Source organism: Aptenodytes patagonicus, chromosome 3 (genome assembly GCF_965638725.1).
Source record: "Aptenodytes patagonicus chromosome 3, bAptPat1.pri.cur, whole genome shotgun sequence".
NCBI lineage: Eukaryota > Metazoa > Chordata > Aves > Sphenisciformes > Spheniscidae > Aptenodytes > Aptenodytes patagonicus.
In genome coordinates this window covers 71,934,765-71,941,370 of record NC_134951.1, presented here as the reverse complement: position 1 = coordinate 71,941,370, position 6,606 = coordinate 71,934,765, and positions in this window count along the sequence as shown.

Sequence of the window (6,606 nt, the reverse complement as noted above, 5' to 3'; positions counted from 1 at the left end):
CACACCCAAGAAGGCAGTTATAGTCCTCAGAATCTTTCTATTCTTTATCAGTTATGTAACATTTCCTATTTTTGAATGCTCAGGAATCTCTGATGTCATTTAGGCTCACGGGTAAGATGAAGGCACTACAGACAGTACAGACAATGCATAAACATCCATATTGGTTGTAATATTTATATCCCTAATCTGTCTGTAAATCAGCATATAGTGTCTCCAATCATTGATTTTCTCTCTGGCCCCCATTTTGACTACATTTTATTAAACCCAAGAGAGAAAACACTGTTCTCTAGTCAGAGTAGTATAGAGCTATTCTATAGACATAGGAAATTTCTTTCTAAGACATTAAACAAAATATTTCTTTCCTATTGGAGGGTGAGATACTCAGAAGTCTTAGTTCATCCATACATGTAGATGTATGTACAGAGGACCATGCAAACCCAGTAAGCCCACTCTGTCTTCTCAATTAGACTGTACCTGAGAAAAAACACCTCAGCGAATCTGTTACTTCAGGGGTCAGCAGCCTACAGGAGGGAAAGAACAGCACACAGGCAGTTTATGAATGGCACAAAGCAAGGACAGAAGTGTGAGCCCTGGTGATTTGAGAGAAGTGTCCATGACAGGCAGTGGCTCTTGGCTTCGGAAGTCTGGACATTGGAGGAGCTGCCGCATCCTGTGAGGGAAGATACTATCATCAGGTGGCCAGGAGCCTCACGCCACTGTGAGCAGCAGCGTGTTCTCACATGCATGACACTCCTGTCCGCACACAGAGCTACTACGCTAGGATACAGTCCAGTGTCAGGTACTATTGCAAACCCAAGGAATTACAAAATCAGAAGTCAGACCCCTTCCCCAGCCCAATATTATCCTAATTATGGGACTGAAAAACAAACAATGGCTGTCTGGGACTTCCGGCATTCCAGCCATTGAGGGGTATACTTCAGTAGCGTTTCTAATCTTGTCACTACCCACATGGAAATTTACTTTTTTTTTTTTTTAATTAAGATACTTAATTTCTCAAAAGACTGCAGAACACTGGGTTGCTATGAAAGCATCACCTGTCAAGACTGTCATTGTAACTTTACAACTAGCTTCATATAATGCTGGCAACACGGGACAACACTGCCCTGTGGAGCAGTGGTATCATGACTTCTTCCTCGCCTGCTCCCAAGACCTGCATCAGGAAACAATGCCCACCAAATGGGAAACGGACCAAAGATACACCACAGCCCTTCCACACCTAGGGAGAAAATGGTTGCGTTTTCGCAGGGCCACACAATAGTCTCAGAACTCTTATTATAGATCAGTAAGAGTCTTGCATTCAAGGTATGATAAAACCAATACTCTTGTTTAATCCCTCTAATGTTTTTACACTGGTATTTGCAACCCTTTGAAAATTTCACTTCTGTGCTCTTTGTACCCCAAATAAAAATTTTAAGTCTTTTGCTGCTTTCTCCATTTATACTCCTTCAGAGTAACTGTGTGATTTATAATAACTCCTACTCCTACAAGCGTTTCTCTACAGACAATAGGTTTGCCAAGTCCCATGATGTGGAACTTAAATGGCGTATCTTTTAGAAAAACACTTACTTTTGAGTGGAACAAGAGGTGCATGCACAGGTACAGGGGAAAACGTTGCCCAAAAAAATCAACCCTGGAAGCCAGTGTTACCAGATGAGCAGGTGGCAGAGGGCACTACACATCCCCACAGCTCCAGTGGCACCAGGCTGCCTGGCAGCGGCAGATGATCTGGCACAACACAAAGTATGAAAAGAAGTAAACATCTAACACCCATGAAGTGCTTTAGCTCTTATCTAGTCTGATTACAGTAGGAAAGGCATGTGTAAGGAGGGAATGAACGACGGACGGGGACAAGGGGGAGGAGCCGGTGGGGAGGCCCCTCCTCGCCCTTCCCACAGCCTGTGGTGCGCGACATGGCTGCCGCTCCCGGCAGGCACCGCGGCCCGTACCGCCGCGGGGCACGGGGCGCCAGCAGGCCCGTCAGGCGGGCGGCCACAAGATGGCGCTCGGCAGAGCGGCGCCGCACCGCGGCCGCGTGCCCTATCAGCTCCGGTAGCTGGCACGGCGGTTGTTTCGGTTAATTCCTTGTTTTTATAAAGTGTTCTGGGCTCATTACAAATAGCACCAGATTCAGGGCAGTTGTATTGCGCTGGATTTAATTAAAGATACATGCTTATTTACCCACTAAACTTAGGATTCCATATAAATACTTCTTCATCTATTAAGTGCATTAGGACAGTCTGGGATCTATGTTGTTCACACTCCCAAAATCTTCGCGTTAAAATGACATTTTTTGTGGAGCAAATTTGCAACACATGAATGTAAGTGGTATTGCAATGTTTCAGCCATTGTGGCTCCCCACACACTGCCTCGCTTGAAAACGCATTCCCAACAATGGCTTCCACAATCACCTCCAAACTGTTTCTGAATGCCCTGAGCTTCAGCCTTTTGAGTCCTGTTCCTTGGTGAGGAGAAGGGCTGAGGTGTGAGTGGTGCAGATACAGTGAAATCTCCAGCATGCAGCCAGTCGCCATTTTGACCAGGAGAATCACTGCTAAAGCTGCAGAAGCAGTGAAGGAGAAAAGCTGCGTCAGAGTACTGGAAGGCTTCAAAAAGTTTATTGGGGAAAAAAAAAAGTAAGGACATGGAATATTGCAAAACTTTATTAAGGTGGAGTAAAGGTTGATTAGTGGTCATGCCCTTCCAAAATATGCAGCGCCTAGACATGACCTGTGAAAAGCAAGAACTGCACTTTTGAGCACCAGCTCAGTAGAGAGCGCATCTGCCAGGCTGATGCTGAAGCCGTGCACACCCACGTCCTAGGAACTCCCTGGAAATGGAGGCCGTCAGCACTGCTGAACGGAGTAACAGCCACACTTTGCACAGGCAAGGCTTGAGAGTGGGTCATACAGTCTGATGAGGGCTGGCGCATCTGGCCTACGCTTACAGACCAAAGTAGTGATGTTCCCTCCTCATTCCCTGCTCCTGGATGGAGTGCTAACTGTTATCACCATTCAGCCTTTCCTCTAGGGTCTTTTTTGAGAGCTAGTTTACACCACAAAGAATTTTCCAGTATAGCTGTAATTACTAAAACCATGGGGTCAGTGCAATTTATTCCAGTGTCATTTTTGCCAGTATTGTTAAACCTTTGCTTCAAATGACAGAAACTATTTTAGAAAAAGAACTTTTTCGTTACTCATTGTTTATTCTGACTTCATTCAGCCCGACCTTTTGCGCTCCTCCCTGACAAAAGTATTTGGCCAACAGATTTAGTCTGGACTTCTCCTGAAACTCTTTCTGCACTCTTCGCTGTCATGTATGGTACCACAAAGCTGACAGTTGCCAGGGCCAGTTGCATGCCCTTTCTCTGGCAGCACCAACAAAATTGATTGGTTTAGGAATCACTGAGGGGAGTGCTTTGCTGTGAATACTAAAATCCTAAGCAGTTTAGTGTGGATACATCTGTACTAGCAAAACAGTATTTTCTGCTAGTAGAACAAAACCATCTCCCACCACTGGCATAAAATATTATTGGTAAAAACAGTTTTGCTGGTACAACTGTGTCTCTACCAGAGGCTTCTGCTAACAGCTATGCCTGTCAGGGCTGGCAACTCTTTACAGCTACGCTAGTAGATGTCAGTCCTGTAAACATGATCTTGGTCTCTCAGAACACATGTTCACCTCTTTTCAGCTCACACTGACAACTCCATCCCACAACTACATTCAGTACAGTTAGTCTTAAGACAATAAATGCAAATGAAGATGCAAATACATGTTGTAATTCAAATCAGTGAAACAACATCCTATTCTGCCGTTCCTTCCTTGCAGCTACTTAATGCAGATTCATAAAATTTAAGGTCAGAAGATACCTTTAGGTCATACAACCTGAGGTATAACACAGGTCAAGCAATTTTATGTAATTAACCCTCATGATTCATAGATGAGCAAGCATCTTCTAGAAACCATTTCTAAGTCAAAGATACCAAGTGAAGAAGTCACCATTTTCCTTACTAGCTTATAACTTTTGCCTCACATTACTGAATCCAGAGCCATAATAAGATGTTTTGACCCCTGTGATGCCCTCTTCTGTGCGGGTGCCTCTCCTTGGACTTCCTCCTCTCTCTGATCCTTTCCTTGATCATTCTTCGACTCCTTCTAGCTGCATTCTTCTAGGTAACACTGTAATCCCTTTTCCAGCAGCGGACCTGCCATCACCCTTCCAGAGCAGCATACACCATCAGGTTGATGCACTAAGACACCTTCTGGTGTCCTCTGCAGGGAGCAGAACACCCTTGTGACAGAATCGTGCTCAGTGGGTGCTGTCAGCTCTGTGAGCGGGGTTGAAATACCATCAGCTGGTGGTGTATATTTTTATTTTATATTTTCTGGCGGCCAAGTGTTCATACTGCACTGATCTCCATGCTCTGCAAAGCTAAAAAGCATGCCTGGGCAATAACAACGCTTCATTTGTTAGGTCTGGGGATATTTCACATATATAAATCTTAATAAGTTTATTCCAAAATACAGAGAGTAAGGGTTTTGACTGATGTATATTTGTAGGTACAAAGGTACACTTCATATTAAATTCATACTATTAAAACCCTTACAAGAGAATCAGCCAAGCAGAAGATGACAAGCTTAAAAGAGATACCATTGTGATTACAGAAAGACAAGAAAAACAAACAAAATTCCTCCTTACTTTCATTCTTTCTATCCCATAAAGTGTTTATAAGTAGCTGGGTTTAACTATTCCTGCCTTCACTGAAGTAATCACTAAAGGAACACCTTGTATAGAGAAGCATGCATTTTCTGCAGTTATAGCTAAACAGAACAGATTTGAACAAATTCCTAAGGATCCACTTTCATTATTAAAGAAGAGTCTGAATTTTTAGCTCTGCAAATAACCAGCTGAATAGCCTGTAACTCGATTTTTATTAACATCCAGTTGTCTGTCACATACCTCAAAGTCCAAGTGTCCCTATGTATAGTGTTCCTGAGTACTTGACATCAGACAGCTGGCAATTTTCTCAATAGGATGTATAACAAGTGACTTTATTGGGGTAATTTAGGACAGAACCTGTAGAACATGTAAAAGAGTTCTTGGCTGGGAGCTGTTTCTCCAAATCTATCTGAGAAATGGCTTGCAATCTTACTCATCTTCACAGGTGTTTGATGCCATTGATTTACAATTTTATATTGCAATTCTAACAGGTTAGCTGAAATAGAGCATACACGTATGAAGGACATTATTGAGTCCAATATCTCCAGCTCAAGAGAATGAGATAGTTCCCTTTCCCATTTAATCATAAATGTTTCTTTAGTGGGCAATAAAGAAAAAGCAATGGCTTTATACAATCACCCCACAATGTTCTGAGATTCATTGCTAAGGAATAAGATTTGCTCAGATAAAAAGGATTCTCTAATACAAGTAGATTTAACATCAGACTGAATAAAGGAACTCCTGAACTGGAAGTAAAGAAGCAAAAAAGGGAAGTCTAGCATGTTCCACCTTTGTTGTATTTCTGAGTGAAACATGAATTTGTTTTTACTGAAGGGTTGAGATAAATATTCCAAATAATTGAAATCAGTTGTTTCTGCAGTCTTTTGAGAAAATAGGAGCAAAATACACAATATACTTATAAAAAAAGGCAGATTACTTTTAAAGCTGGTACAGACATCACCTCAGGAACAGAGAACTTGGGTTCAGGTCTGGTCCATAAAAACTGCAGTTTTCACACCTGCCAACTCATGATCCCTCTGTTTTCAAAACCTACCTAGAAAGTCAGTTCCCCTTAGCTGAGTAATGAGCTGGATTTATATATCTGTAACAGAACCCACCATACTCAAGAGGCTTGCATAGTGCTTTTAATGATTCCCTTTCCTGCCCGAGTAAAGTTAGTAATAACTCTTTTAAACAGGATGAAGCACTGAATGGGGTGAAGTTCACAATAGTGAACTTCAAAACAGACATAAAATAGAGATCACCTAATTCATTCATACTGAACCAACCTAATTAATCAGCAGTGCTCTTCAAATACATAGCTCCATTGAGCTGTGCAAATAAGATCCCTGTATAAAAATGATACGTATTAAAATTAAATCGGCAAAGTGTTTAGTACTGGCCTCACTTTCCTCCTGCGGAACTTTAATTCTTCTGTCACAAGGTACTTTGAAAATTCCCATTCAGTGGGACCAGCCCTTCAGTGAAAAGCAAAAAGGACAAGACGGTTTTGATGATTTTACATTATGTGGCCTTTCCCAGAACGAGTGTAGTCCCTGATTTCTAGCTGGTGAGAATCACCATGGATAGCGGTTCCCAAATTAGGCTCCTTTCTTCTTGGACATACGCATAGTAACTTTACACCCAGCACAGAATGGTGTGGCAATTTAAATTTAAATGTGGTTAAATGAAAACCACATTTGTCCAATCCTCTGGATGAGAAGAAAACAGCTGTAACATGGCAAAAATATATGCACACATTTCATTTTTTTATGAAATCCGCTGAAAAGACAAAATCAAGATTAGAAAAATCTTAATAGTATTTGTTTATTACTTTTTTCAAAAGAGAGAGAACCTGGTATTTTTCT